Source organism: Grampus griseus (assembly GCF_964374135.1).
Source record: "Grampus griseus genome assembly, chromosome: 14".
NCBI classification, from domain to species: Eukaryota; Metazoa; Chordata; class Mammalia; order Artiodactyla; family Delphinidae; genus Grampus; species Grampus griseus.
Window position 1 is genome coordinate 84,860,767 of NC_139008.1, and position 14,945 is coordinate 84,875,711.

At 45.0% G+C, this 14,945-nt stretch overlaps 1 protein-coding gene across 1 annotated transcript in view; it reads left to right on the top strand.

Annotated features, from left to right (window-relative positions):
- The window catches only part of ZNF831 (zinc finger protein 831), a gene marked incomplete at both ends in the record, with an annotated part of 77,525 nt that overhangs the window by 48,279 nt on the left and 14,301 nt on the right, over positions 1-14,945 (top strand). The gene's annotated exons all lie outside the window — the stretch shown is intronic.

Below are 14,945 nucleotides of genomic sequence, written 5' to 3' on the forward strand. Positions count from 1 at the left end.
CAAAAAGTCAGTTGCACGAGAGCCCCAGATACCAGTTATTTATGAATCGAGAATCACAGCTATTCACCACTTACTCCCGGGTATAAGGCTGTCCCCTATTTTCTCAACACAAAGATCTGAAGGAGTTTCTGGACCAACCTGAAATACAACATCAAGACAGAGATGAAGCAGGCAAACTTCTGCTTACAGTAGTTAACGTATTCAGCTGGTTGCACGTGGCCCTTTAAATCACACATTACATAAAATACCGGTGGAGCGACATTGTGTTTTCTACTCACCTTTCAAGAAGCCATTCTAGCTGCACTTGTAGCATGCATCTTTGAGGTGGCTTTTGTCATCGCTAGAGCCCCTGGTTTGAGGCACCTAATAGAGATTTCCGAGCGCAGCATCTTCACTTTCGTCCCAGCTCTTTGAGATTTAGAACTTTTAGAATCAGAGTGCAATGCCATCCTAGAAATTTATCCCCGGCCATGAGCATCCATTTACATAATATTAGGTCGGCCGCTTTCATTTCTCAGGTAGGTACCTGTTCCCAATTTTCACCAAATAAACATATGCTGTTTCTCTTTTTAAAGCATACTACAAGGGACTTGTTTACGATAACACCCAAAGCTTATAACTGTGTCCCAAGCACCCAGGAAAAGTGACTAAATGTATATTCAGGGTCCCCCCTCCCATCACTTTTTGAAACCAGTTTTTTCAGATGGTATCTATGTAGGACCCAAACCAGCACTGACTGGCATTGTTTCAGGCTAATGTGTCTTCCTAGATAGTATTTTGTCATTTACAATGAAGTCACGGAGAGAGCTCCCTGGAAAATGGGAGACTTTTTAGGGATTTGATTAATAAAGCAACTCATTCTTTTCTGAGGGATAAATTGGGGGCGGGGAACCTCTCTTACACTTGGGCATATCATATCCTCTGAGTGATCATCAAAGGAACCGAAATGGGACCAGCTGGTCTTGCTTGACTCAGATGTGACATCTTGAAAGCAAAGTGAAATTTGGGAGGACATGGAGAAGGGATGCTTTCTTTGCTGTCTTAGTACAAACAGAGGTAGAAAAAGACCTAATATCTAAATGATGATCCAATCATATGGGGATATTTGGGAGTAGCTATGTTTCCCCATATGCATTATTTTATTGTTCTGTTTTCTGCTTTAGAATTATGCATTTATTTTTTTAATTTAAATTGTATTTTATATTATAGTTGATTTACAATGTCATGTTAGTTTCAGGTGTACAGCTAAGTGATTCAGTTATACGCATACATATATCCATTCTTTTTTGGATTCTCTTCCATATAAGTTATTACAGATTACTGAGTAGAGTTCCCCATGCTCTACAGTAGGTCCTTGTTGGTTACCTAGTTTACGTACAGTACTGTGTGTATGTTAATCCCAAACTCCTGACTTAGCCCCCGCACACCCAACGTTTCCCCTTTGGTAAGTTTGTTTTTGAAGCCCATGAATTATTTTAAAAGTCATTCATTTCAAATTCCTTTATTATAAACATCTTTATTCTCAAACTTCAGTTCTGTTCATTGCTCAGCCATATTATAATTTGTTTGCAATGTCTTATATTATCTAATAAGATTCACAAGAGGAATAATCTTAGCAAATATCAACGGGGTGGACACCATGGGCGAGTCACTCTTCTGAGCTCTTTTATCATCCCCTGTGAACTTCTTGATGGAAATACAAGTGCTAAAATTATACTCTTTCGTGTCTTTTTTTTTTTTTTTTTTTTTGGCCGTGCTGTGCGACATGCAGGATCTTAGTTCCCTGGCCAGGGATCAAACCCGTGCCCCCCGCCCTGCAGTGGAAGCATGGAGTCTTAACCACTGGACCGTCAGGGAATTCCCCTATACTCATTTTAAAGCCAGGAAATGAGGAGGTTACACGAGAAGCAAGCGCTGAAAATCTGGGCAATCTGCCTCCAGACCCAGGTTATGAAATGCTATGCTTCTCATTCCAGATCTCACTAATTATCAGTGGAAGCCCCAAATGAAGTACATTTACGTCTATGGTTTATAAACAACTATTCTGAAAGAATTTTAATCATCCCAAAATATACATATTAGTCATGATAAATATATACATATATCTTGTATCAAAGGTAATGATACATATATTTACTGTATAGCAGTAGCTAACTTATGTCAAACATAGGTTGACCTGTGATATAAGTTAGCTACTGCCATGTAACAAAACACCCCCAAACTCAATGGTTCATGAATCTTTATTCTTGCCCGTGAGTCTTTGGGTTAGCAGGGCATTCAGGTTTGGCAGTCTTGCTGGGTTTGGTCACGCATCTGTGGAGTCAGTGGGGAAACGGCTGAGACTGGCTGGTCTAGGATGGTCTTCCACTCACATCCTGGACGTTGGTTGACTGTCAGCAGGGAGAGTGGGGTTGCATGAAGCATATGTCTTCCAGCCTCCCAGGGTTTCAGAGAGAGGGCAGATTCTCACAGACCTCTTGAGACCTAGGTATGGAATTGGCATGACGTTACCCTGATGCATTCTACTGGCCAAGGAGAGTCACAGACCAGCCCAGATTCAAGGCGGCAGGGGGGTGGGGGGGAATTGACTCCACCTCCTGATGGGGGACTTTAAAAATCACATTGCAAAGGGTGTGGATACAGGGAGTGGTGAAGAATGGAAGCTGTTTTTGTTTGTTTTTTTGTTCTTGTAATCAGTCAACTCTGCTTTCTATTTAGTGCATGTGGCTGCAATTTAGAACACATTTACCAGCCCTTAAAAAAAGGTGGTTCATCTTTTCACATAATGGGTAGGCTAGGGATATGTGCTCTGGGCTAGTGCAGCTGGGCAGGGAGCCCAGCAGTGAAGGGTCCCTCCACTTTTCTGCCCTGCGCTCCCCACCCTATGCCTTTATCCTGTGCACAGGATCATCATCGCAGCCCCTCCAGGCGTCATGATTGCATTTCAGGCAGGGAAAAGGCCTAAGATCCGAAGGGGTGTGCCTTTAAAAAGCTGTCTGGAGTTGCCATGTCATCCTGAAATCCCACTCCTGGGCATATATCCCAAGAAAACTCTAGTTTGAAAAGATACCTGCACCTCAGTGTTCATAGCAGCACTATTTACAATAGCCGAGACACAGAAGCAACCTAAGTGTCCATCAGCAGATGAATGGATAGAGAAGATGTGGTACATGTATACATGGAATATTACTCAGCCATAAAACAGAACAAAAATAGTGCCATTTGCAGCGACATGGATGGACCTAAAGATTATCATATTAAGTGAAGTAAGTCAGACTGAGAAAGACAAATATCATATGATATCACTTATATGTGGACTCTAAAAAAACGATACAAATGAACTTATTTAAAAAACAGAAACAGATTCACAGACATAGAAAATAAACTAACGGTTACCAAAGGGGATTGTGGGGGGTGGGTGGGGGGGAGAGATTAATCAGGAGGTTAGGATTAACAGATACACACTACTATATATAGAACAGATAAACAACAAGGACCTACTGTATAGCACAGGGAAGTACACTCAATATCTTGTAATAACCTATAACAGAAAAGAAACTGAAAAAGAATATACATACATATAACTGAAAAAAAAGATTGCTAAATACCATCTGTATCTACTACATGATAGTATGATATAATTTAATTCCTCCAAAGGCAGGTAAATATAGAAGGAACAACTTAAGGGTGAAGAATATGCAAAAAAAACCAATAATAAAGCTGTCTGGAGGGTTTCCAACAATCCCTACTTACATCTCATTGTCTAGCACTGGGTCACAAGCCCACGCCTGGCTGTAGGGAGTCTGGGAAAGAGTGTTCTAGAGGAGCACTAAACATCTTTGGGGTTCTATTGATGAGAAAGAAGGGGAGAGTCATAGGGGGTAGGTGACTCCCAGTGTCAGCCTCAGCAAGTGATACTAGCGTTTCCATCTGAAGCAGTCTCAGAAAGTTTACTTAAAAAATAATCTTGTTGAGCAACTAAGCCTGTGTGCCACAACTACTGAGCCTGTGCTCTAGAGCCCGTGAGCCACAACTACCGAGCCTATGCACCACAACTACTGAAGCCCGCACACCTAGAGCCCGTGCTCCACAACAAGAGAAGCCACTGCAATGAGAAGTCTGCACACTGCAATGAAGAGTAGCCCCCGCTCACCGCAAACTAGAGAAAGCCCGCACGCAGCAAGGAAGGCCCAATGCAGCTGCTAATTAATTAATGAATTAATTTTAAAAAGTAATCTTATTTAAGTGAAAAAAGGGAGTTAAACATTTTTATGTAATTAATAGTCTCTCTCTGTAAAAGGCCAGATAGTAAATTTTTTACTTTGCCAACCATACAGTCTCTATTGCGAAGACTCAACTCTGACGTTGTAGGGAGAAAACGACCACTGACAATATGTAAATGAATGGGCATGGCTGTGTTCCAATAAAACTTTATTTATAAAAATAGGTGGAGGGCCAGGTTTGGTCTTCAGGCTGTAGTTTGCTGATCCCTGGTCCAGATAATTTGTAGATATGACAAAATGGTGAAGGCTTCAGCAGATAAGCCAGATTCATCAAGGTTGTACGGGGATAAGCAAAGTTTAGGTAACAGTCTAAAGTTTATTAGACTCTTACTGTAAAATATTTCTCATCACTGTGGTATTTAGTATGATAAAGCTTTGGCTTCTCTAGTGAAGAATGAAAATAACAGTGAATTTTAAAAGATTCTTGTAAAATTTTATTTCTCTCACAAGTAACAATTGGGTGTAAGCAGAACGATCTAGGATGGTGGTTCGATGGTGTGGTAGGAACCCAGTTTCCTCCTGTCTTGTTGCTCTGTTCTCTTCACCACAGCTTTCCTGCTTTGTGGTCCAGGATGGCTGCTTCAGCTCTTGCCATCACATCTGCACTCCATCTAATAGGAGAAAAGAGGAGTGAGAGGGGACCAGCCCTCCCTTTAAGGGCATGCCTTGGAAACTGTGTATATCACATGCTCTCACATCTCGTTGGCCAAAACCTAGTTACCTGGTCATACTTGGCTGCAAGAAAAACTGGGAAATGTAGTTTTTAGCAGAGTGGCAACACACCCCATCCAGAAAGTGGGTTCTCATTACTAAGGAAAAGGATTAGAGAATAGGGAGGCAACTCCCGTGCTCTGCCACTAGGGCTAGAGATATAGACGGGGTGAAAGTCCAAACTTTAAATTCAGTTAATATTCATGCCAGTAATGCCATTTTCCAGGTACTATGTACATGCTAAAATTTCCCCTCTGTGCCTTGATCATGAGTCTCTCTGGGCAGTAGTAACATCTTATTCCTTTCCCTACTCCCCATCACAAGTTAAAGAAAAGATAGAACTTTGAAATTCTAGTTAGAGAAAAACATGTTTCTGTTTGTTTATCTGCAGAAAGCAAGTGATGCCACTTCAATAATCTTGTTACTAAACACCCTTGTTCACGTCGGCAAGCTCGGGGATGTGCGTTTCTTCCTTAAGTCCTTTCACGTGCTTCTGCTTTTAACCCCTTTGGCATGCACCCCCACCCCCAACTGTCAAACAAGGAACCAGGTAGCCTCCTTTGTCCCCACCATTCCAGGTCCTGCACCTGATGGTGGCTGGTTTCATCTTGTCACTTCCGTGCAGTCGTTGCTGCTTTTCCTCCATTGCCCACCGAAGGAATCTCAAATTATATGGTGAGCTATGGTAATAACAGTAGTAAAAACACCTTGCTAGTATCTACACAGAACAAGGTGTGAGACTGTCATAGCTGCTTGAGGGTGTCCCATTTTTCGTACATATGCTACTGTTTCTTCCCAGTACCCCCGACTGATCAGCTGGGGAGAACTCGTGGTTATACCTGTATATCCCCTAAAAGAAAATTAATTTCAGTGGAACGAAGAGGATGGAAGCTGTATGGGGCCCGGAAACGTGAGCTGGCGTGTAAATTTTGAGGCTCTGCTTCCCTTCTTGGGGAGAACAGGGCTGCAACCTGCGGTCACCTTTAATCTTCTTCTTCAGATTCCCTTCAGACATAGAGCCTGTTACGTTCAAAATTCAAACTGAGCCTTTGAAGAGAACTACCGCTTTAAAGAAAAAAAAAATCCTTGATGAATGCAAACTGACATTAAATGGAGTTTAAAAAAATGATCAGGGTTTTAAAATATGATTATAATCAGTGGGAATAGTGGAGCAGAGTCAAATCATTATTGATTTCACTCGTGGGGGTGGGAAGGAAGAACTGCCGTGAATTCATCAGAAAAGGAGCTTTTCTGTAAAGCCTGACCAACTGGGAATGCTCCCTGGGGCCCACCTCTGCCCTGGGGCCCCTACCCGAGTTGCTGAGATGCTGGACACTTATTAACCCTTGCCGAACTTCCCCTGGAGCTTGTGCACCTACCATCACATCAAAGGGGGAAAAAAATCTCTGTTCAGGGGTCATATTTGCCATTTGAGAAATCAAGGGGAAGAGCAGCATCTGGCCCAAATTTTGGGGTCAGACCGATTTAGTTTCACTCCCTAAGCTCATTTCACAGGTGTTTATCAAGCACCTAATATGTGCTGTTCACTCATAGACCTTTAGGTGCTGGAAGAACGGGGACCATAAAGACAGGCCGTGAACCCTCACTCATGGGGCTGACGTTCCAGGTGGAAGGAGACGGGCCACAAACCACAAATTAATGACTTAAGACAACACCGAGCGGTGATGATACAGGCCATGCTAGCAGGAATAAGAGCCCCGCCGTTATCCCAGGAGCATTTATCCCAGGTCCTGAGAGTGGTGCTTGTGGTATGAACCCATATAACTCCTTCAAGCGCCCTGGCAGGAAGTGCTAGTTTCCTCCCATTACACAGATGAGGAGGCACAGAGGGGAGTGATCTGTGCATGGAGGTGAGCATTTCTTTACAACTCCTGGCCGGCTCAGTAACCATCCCCCCACCCCCGCCCCGAAATGACTGGCTTTGTGCCTCACAAGGCCGCCGTTTTGGCCAATGGTCTCCCCCCAACATCTGCCTTTGAGCCCCTCTGGGCGCGGTGGGGGGAAAACTTGCATAGCAGGGGCACAGGTGGCCTGACCAGAATCAAGGGAAACTCAGCTGCGTCTGTTTCCACCCTAGACCGTAGGGCGGCCGAAACACAGAGCTCCAAAACAAACGAACAGGAGACCCCAGTCTCATCAGGAAACAGCCAAGAGCTTAAACTCTACCAAAGCCAAGGGCTTCGAAATGATAACTTCAGAGGAAGAAGAGTACCCATGCCTCCTCCCCATGCAGAGTTCCTCTAAACACGGGGGCCGTGGTCAGATGAAAGTTTTATTTATCAGACCTAAAGCGCACCTCTGCTTTATCCCAAACACACGGCAGGAACTGGGGAGAGACCTTGAAGGACTCTTTCAAGGCCTTTCTCTAATTTTCCTGAGGATCAAAGCCGACAACTGCCTTCACCATGTGCCCAGCGTTGATGAGTTAATCCGTGTGTGTGTGTGTGTGTGTGTTAATGCGTGTGTCTGTGTCTGTGTCCGACAATCTGCGACCTCTCCCCATCCTCTGAAAAAGAATAAAAGAGAAAACAACCCAGATGGGCTTCTCATTCTCACCGCTTTCCCTCCCTCTGGCCGCAAGCAGCTTTGCCACCATAGGCTTTGGGTTCCTCCCCGAGAAGAAAGGTCAGCCAGCGGTCTGGGGGTCTCGGGGTCCTTTGGGGAGTAACAGAGCACAGAGGTGTGCCCCTCACCTTCAGACACAGCCTCACCTCGTCCACATAAGAGCTCCATTCTTCAGCTCGTTCTGTCCTTGAAGAACTGTTCTGTTGGTTCTTGTCATGGTTGATGTTAAGATTGGTTTCATCAGAAGAAATAAACACCTTCGAACGGAAATCCTGGTGTGCCTGTGACCCGTGCAGGACACAGGGCCAAACTCAGAAGGCCCCAAGCTTGGTCTGCTGGGATGACTTGAAATTCTTTCTTTCCTTCCAGTTGTGTTGAGATACAACTGACATACGGCACTGTATCAGTTTAAGATATACAGCATCATGATTTGACCTACATACCTCATGAAATGATTATCATGATAAGTTTAGCGAACATCCACCCTCTCATACAGATACAAAATTTAAGAAATTAAAAAAATTTTTTCTCCTTGTGATGGGAGGTCTTAGGATTCACCCTCTTAACAGCTTCCACGTATCGCGTAGAGCAGTGCCCGTAATATTTATCCTGTTGTACGTTACATCCCTGGCACCCCTTTACCTTATAACTGGAAGCCTGTACCTTTGACCACCTTCGTCCAATTCCCCCGCCCCCGCCCCCACCTCTGGTAACTGCAAATCTGACCTCTTTTTCTATGAGTTTATTTTTGAAGTATAATTGACCTACAACACTATGTTAGTTCCTGTTATACAACACAGCGATCCGATATTTCTGTACATTTCAGAATGTTCTCCATGACGTCTAGTTACCATCTGTCACCATACGAAGGTATCACACGATTTTTGACTGTATTCTCTACACTGTACATCTCATACAGTGACTCGTTTATTTTGTAGCTGGAAATTTGAACCTCTCAATCTCCCTCACCGATTTCTTCCTCTCCTCACCCCTATCTGTTCTCTGTACCTATGACTCTGTTTGGTTATGTTTGTTTTGGTTTCTAGATTCCACATATAAGTAAATCATACAGTATTTGTCTTTATCTGTCTGACTTATTTCACTAAGCACGACACCCTCTAGGTCCATCCATATTGTTGCAGATGGCAAGACTTGATTCTTTTTTATGGCTGAGTAATATTCCATTGCATGTATATACCACATCTTTATCCTTTTGTCTATTGATGGCCACTTTATCCATTCACCTATTGATGCTTCCATATCTTGGTTATTGTATGAGTCGAAATTCTTAATCATTTTGAATAAAGACCCCACATTTTCATGTTCACTCGGCCCTGCAAATTCGGTAGTTTGTCCTGACAGCCCAATACCCTGGGTAGTATCAGAGAAAGTGGTTTGAAATGGGAGAACTGGAAAAAATATATATATACCCATCAGTGAAGGAAAAATGCTCTCATGATACATCTCGGAAGAAGAGCTGCATCGTGTGCCCGAGATCTAAAGAGTAAGGGAGAAAGTGTGCACTTCCAGGAGGTTTTTAGGTGCCTCTTGTCTCTGACAGCATCTCCAACTTTTCTTGTTTTTGATGCCCTTGACGGTTGGGAGGAGTCCCGCTCAGTTGTTGTGGAGAATGTCCCTCCACTGGGGTTTGTCTAGTGGTTTTCTCGAGGTTAGACTAGGGGGATGGGTCTGAGGAGCAAGACCCCAGAGGCGCAGTGCCCTTCTCATAACATCCTATCAAGGCTAAACCATCAACATGGCTTATCATTGCCGCTGTCGACCTTGATCACCTGGCTGAGGTCTCTCAGGTTCTCCATTGTCAAGTGATCTCACACCGCCTCCCACCATTAGACATTTTACCCACAGGAACTCTGCTTCTCTCCACCGGCAGTGTCCAGGACTGCCTCTGCGTCCCTGTTCTACCACTGGCTTCCTTCGGTTGCAAACTCTGCCCTGAAATCTCTCCTCACTTGCCCAATCTCATCTCCTGTGATGCAGGAGGTAATTATTATTTCTAGAACAAAGAACCCAGAGCCGCTACTGGTGATGAAGTTCACCGTCGTCTCTACCTGAACCAAAACATTATTGGAAAAGTAAATTCCTTTTATTTTCCTTGAAAATATTTGATAGGCAGTGCATGAGAATTCTCGCTGAGAAAATAGACCCAGAACCTGTCATCAGAGGAGAGATATTACCTATATAAAAAAAAAGAAAGAACCACCGGGTACATTTCCACACTGAAACCTATTTCGAATTTTATTATTTACCCTGTACTCTTTCATCGATTCCCATCTCCTCTCCTTGAATTTATGAGCAGGTGGGCGTAGCCTCCTTCCCCTCGGAGGACCTTCGTGATAACGGAGCACGCATCCGATTCTCTGCCAGCGAGGGCAAGGTAGCAGGGGAGGGCGATTTCAGTGGGGAAAATGTGGATCGCCTTGAGTCCTCATCTACGGGGGAGAAATGTTTCTGAGCTAAACAGACTAGGAATTTTTTAAAAAATAGACTTTTCGAAGGCTGATTTTGCATAGTGAGGTTAAAAATGTCTTGAACTGACAGGAAGTATGTGGGATTCCGATTTTTCACAGCCTGACCGTCCATCAGTCCTTTCCCTTCTGTCTATGTGTTGTGGCCTCCTGGGTCTGTCTGAAGTCGTTTTAAATTCATTCCTCCATCTGGGCCTGTCTGAGAGCCCTCCAAACTCCAGGTACTGTCGTGACGTGCCTGGACCTTTTCTGCTTCCATCGGACACAAAAGGAAGTGTGTGTGTGTGTGTGCCGTGCTGGCCGACTGGCCGCTTGGACCAGACCTGCCATTCGTCCATTTGTTTTCTTCTCTCCCCTCTGCCAGGTGAAGAGGCGGAGAGGAACACACAGTGTCTTCCTGGGTGGCTTGGTTTGTCCCTTCAGGGAACCCTGTCTTGTGGGCTGAGGCCTCTCCTTCGGATGGGTACCATTTTCTTACGAGCCATTTGCCCTCAGGTGAATGGCAAAGTCAACCCTTGCCCTTCTGTGAAGTACACACCATTGACAAGTTTCACTATAAAAGCCAAAGTCTGCACTCTTTTCGCCTCCTAGCTTAAATGGGGAAGCAAAGGGGTTTTATTCTTTTTCTCTACCCTGGCCCCGCTTAAACATTCTAGTGGGAGGGGACTTCCCTGGCGGTCCAGTAGTTAGGACTCCGTGTTTCCACTGCAGGGGGCCCGGGTTTGATCCCTGGTCGGGGAAATAAGATCCCACAAGCCGTGCGGTGCAATCCCAAACCAAACCAAAACAAAACAGAAACAACTGTAGCAGTAGAAGTTAGGAGCCTAACGAAACTCTCATCTGGAAAATGTGTCCAGACCTGCAGTTACTGGAATGCGGCCGTTGGGCTCCGACCTCCAGAAAGCATTTCCACGTGGCGCCTGTGTTGAACGTGATCATCTCCACCGTGCCATTTCTGCCGCCCCGTCCTTCCCCTCTTGTGTTTATTAGGGACTCGCCTGGCTTTCTCACCCAGAAAAACCCTTTGTAACAGTGAGCTCTCCTTGGTGGCCTCTCCTGGTGGGGCTGGGTTAGGGGACGATCATAGATAGCCTGGGGTCCTTGGATCCATGGGGATGGGAGAAACAGCTCTGAGGTTGTAGAGACTGGTAATTTCTGAAGGTTGTTGCTTTGTGGTGGTGTTAAACATTTCTTAACCATAGTAGAAGGGCCACAGAATGCTGCTCCTCTCTTTGTCTTTTGCTGGTGGGCTTGTCTTTTGTCTTTTGCTGGTGGGCTCGTCTCCGCAGGGTTTTTGGAACCCTCATAAGTCATTTCGTCACCAAGGGCTGTTGGGACCAAGTCCCCACTCAAAACCTTTGCGAGGCACCTCCTCACAGAGGCGGCTTTATTGATAATAATGGCTCGTCCTGAGTCAATCTGTCCCTGGGTTGACGGCGGCGTGCAATGCCTGGAGCCTGCGGGGAGGCGGTGGCTGCCCGGGCAGTTGCTTCTGAGCCCAGCCAGCTCCCCTTCCCCACGCCTCACGCCGGGGGCCAGAGTCAGCAGGTGCAAATGCAGGCACCCAGTTAAAGCCGAATCTCACGCGAACAGTAAATACGTACATGTATATACACACGTGCACATATGTGTATATAACATATACGTGTTAGCACAGTATGCCCCCAAACATAGCAATAAGACACGTTATGCTAAAAACGATTCATTGTTGACCTGACATTCAGATTTAACTGGGCACCCACGTTTCATCCGGCCGCCTTTCCCTAAGGCCCTCAGACCCCCCTTTCCAGCCCAGCCCATCCCGGGGGGACCCCATGTGCTTGAAAATGGACCTGAATGTCCTTTCATGTCTGATTTCACGTCTGCATTTTCCGGTCAGCCTGGGGGTGCTCTGTCATCTCTTCCCCGTCTGCGTGGCGTGGGGCTCTTCCTGCAGCTGGGTTGACTCCTGGGCTGTCAGTTGTTCCAGCTCTTAATCGGTTGCCTCTTAAGAGGGGTGGGAGGCTGGTCCGGTCACCTGGGCACCCGGACCCCCCAGTTTCGCCTGTAATCAGTCTATTTTGATCTCTCTCTCTCTCCCCCCACTTCCCTTTGTGTCTCCCTCTGCCCGTCTTTGCTTTCTGGGTTGCTTCCCTTGGATAAGGCATTTCCTTCTGTGACCTGAGGCCACTCAGCCAGACACCCAGACCCCAAGCCAGGTCGGTGAGGGAGGCGCGCATCCTCCAAGTCCTGTCACTCCACGAGTGATGAAAGGTCACCTTCACTTTCTTTCTTTGCCAAGCCAAACCCTGGAAAGAAAGGGGTTAATTTTCTCTTCTCTTTGAAATATGTGCGGGAGACAGCATCAAAGCTGCCCCATTCTGGCTCAGAACACACACTCAGAAGCTGTAATCAGGGGTGACCTTCTAGGCAGGGTGCATTTCTACACTGAAACCTATTTTAAATTTTATCATCTTCCTCTTGCTATTTCACCTCCTCTTGCCCTCCCCCCTCGTATTTATTAGAGGCTCGGTAGGGATTTCTTTCCCTGAGAGAACTTTTATAATAATGAAGTGTGCTTGGCAGACGCTCACGGTGAACATACAGGATTGGAGGGTATTCTACAAGGGAAATGGGCAGGCTTGTTTTCCTCTGTCCGAGAGAAATATTTGAGATAAGATAGACTCATTATTTCTCAAGATGCAAGTGCTGAAGGTTGCTTTTGCATAGAGAAGTTGAAAACCCCTTGAAGGGGCAGAAAGCTGCCGTGAGCATCTTTATGACTCCCCTCCCTGGCAGGCTGCTGTCATCCTGTCTCTCTGGGTGCCAGCATCCTCTGGGGTTCAAGCCCATTTCCCATCTTTCTGATGCTCTCCCCACAGTGACTTTTCTTCTTTTTACATTTTCATGAGAGGTCTGACTGAGAAAGCTTACCAGAACCCCCTCTTCGGTGCTTCTAGCCCTCATTCTTTGATAGATGTTATACTATTGTCTCATTATTTTTCTCTCAGCTTTCACAGGAACAGTGTAAACTACTTTATTTCAAAACCATTATGTTAGTTTACTCCATGATAATTTAAGCCGTGTATTCTTTTCCTGATTTGAATTTAGTAATAACATATTTTAAGACAGAAGTCAAGAAGATTTCCTGAATAAATTTTCCATGACAACTGCTGACGTTTCCGGGTTTTTGGGTTTTTTTCCCCTTCTTTAACGTCCTTTTATTGGACCTTAGTTTTACATACGTAATTGAGTCATCCTTTCTTTCTCCAGGCATTTTAAACAGACCCTGGGACTTCTATGAGGAGAAAATTTTGGAGTGTGTGGGGGGGGTCGTCTTATCAAACCAACTGTCTTTGATTCAAGAAAATAACCAGGGGCCAGCTGTGTGGTCAGGTGCAGTGGTGACCCCAGCCCGACCCTGCTCGGGACCACCCCCAGCGAGGATTCCAGAAACTGCTTGAAGGCAGGAGTTTGTAAGACTGTCTTCTCTCCCTGGAGCAAGATTTGCATATTTTATTTTTTTAATTTTTTTCTTTTTTAAAGTATTTATTTATTTTTGGCTGCGTCGGGTCTTAATTGTGGCAGGCAGGTCTCTCCAGTTGTGGCATGCGGGCTCAGTAGCCCCCGCGCGGCATGTGGGATCTTAGTTCCCAGACCAGGGATTGAACCAGCGTCCCTTGCATTGGAAGGCAGATTCTTAACCCCTGGACCACCAGGGAAGTCCCAAAATTTGCATATTTTAAATTCTGTTGTTCCCACAACCTCCTTCGCCTCTGTATATCATTTATGCAGAATTGTATATCTACCTCAAGTCTCATCTTCCACTCCATTCCCTACTCCTTCCCCAGGTGGAATTTTCTGGATGTGTGACATTATTTATACTCTTTCCCAGACAAGGGTTAAGGGGCATCTCCCACTTTCTGTAGGATCTGGGTCTTCCTTCCTAAAGTGGTTTTGACTTGCAAAACAGACTCCCTTTATGGGTGATGGAGTAGAAATCTTCAAGGAAAGACGTAAAGATTTCTTAAATGCCTCAAAGCGTTGACTTTCTCAACGGTCCTAATATGTCAATTGCTGTTCTTAAAAAAAAAAAAAAATCTAGAAATCAAATTTCTTAATGAGTTTGGTAGGGTTAACATTTATTTCTGGGGCGGTATTCTTTCTTCTTTAGCCTCTCTTTTTCCTTAATGTTGCGCTGGGAGTCCTGCCTGTATTTCCAGGAAAGCCTTTGGTTGTGTAACTGAGCTTTTATATTTCCAGTGTGTTTTAAGCAGACTGATTAAATGTAGGGGGAGATAAAGGGTGTGACCCTGAGTCTAGGAGAGTTTCTGAAGTTAAAAAAAAAAAAAAGTCCTGAATTCAAGTTTCCCATCATAAAAGGTAGAATTTCTAAAGCTGGTGGGAGGACAAAAGAGTGACTTCATAGGATTCTGAAAGACTTGGGTCTATCTCTTCCTGCTATTACTCTTTTCCCCTTTGTTACGTGCACTTCCGAGTCAAGCCTCTTCATCTCAGGGCAGAGTCAACCCTTGGTATTTTATTTCCTGCTTCAGCTGAAAGAACTCATGACTGTCCCCCTTTATTTTCTGCCAGCATCCGTAGAAACCACATAGAGGCTTTTGCTCAAAACACACTCCTTGAGTCGCATTGCTACGGAATTGCAGTCGCAGGAGTACTCTTTCTTTTGAGCTGGAAATCTTGAGAAGAGCTGAGGGCGAGTTGAAAGTCCTTCAGTTATGGGCAGAGTCCACCCAGTAGAGTTTCTTTCATTATTAAGAAAAACCCCACTTAGAAAATCAGGCTGAAAGGATACATTCTTGAGTAAATTTTGGTCTGAAAAGTTTTCAAAGAGTCTTTTGAGCTGCCTTTATTCTCTTCCCTTTCTCTCAGTCCCCTT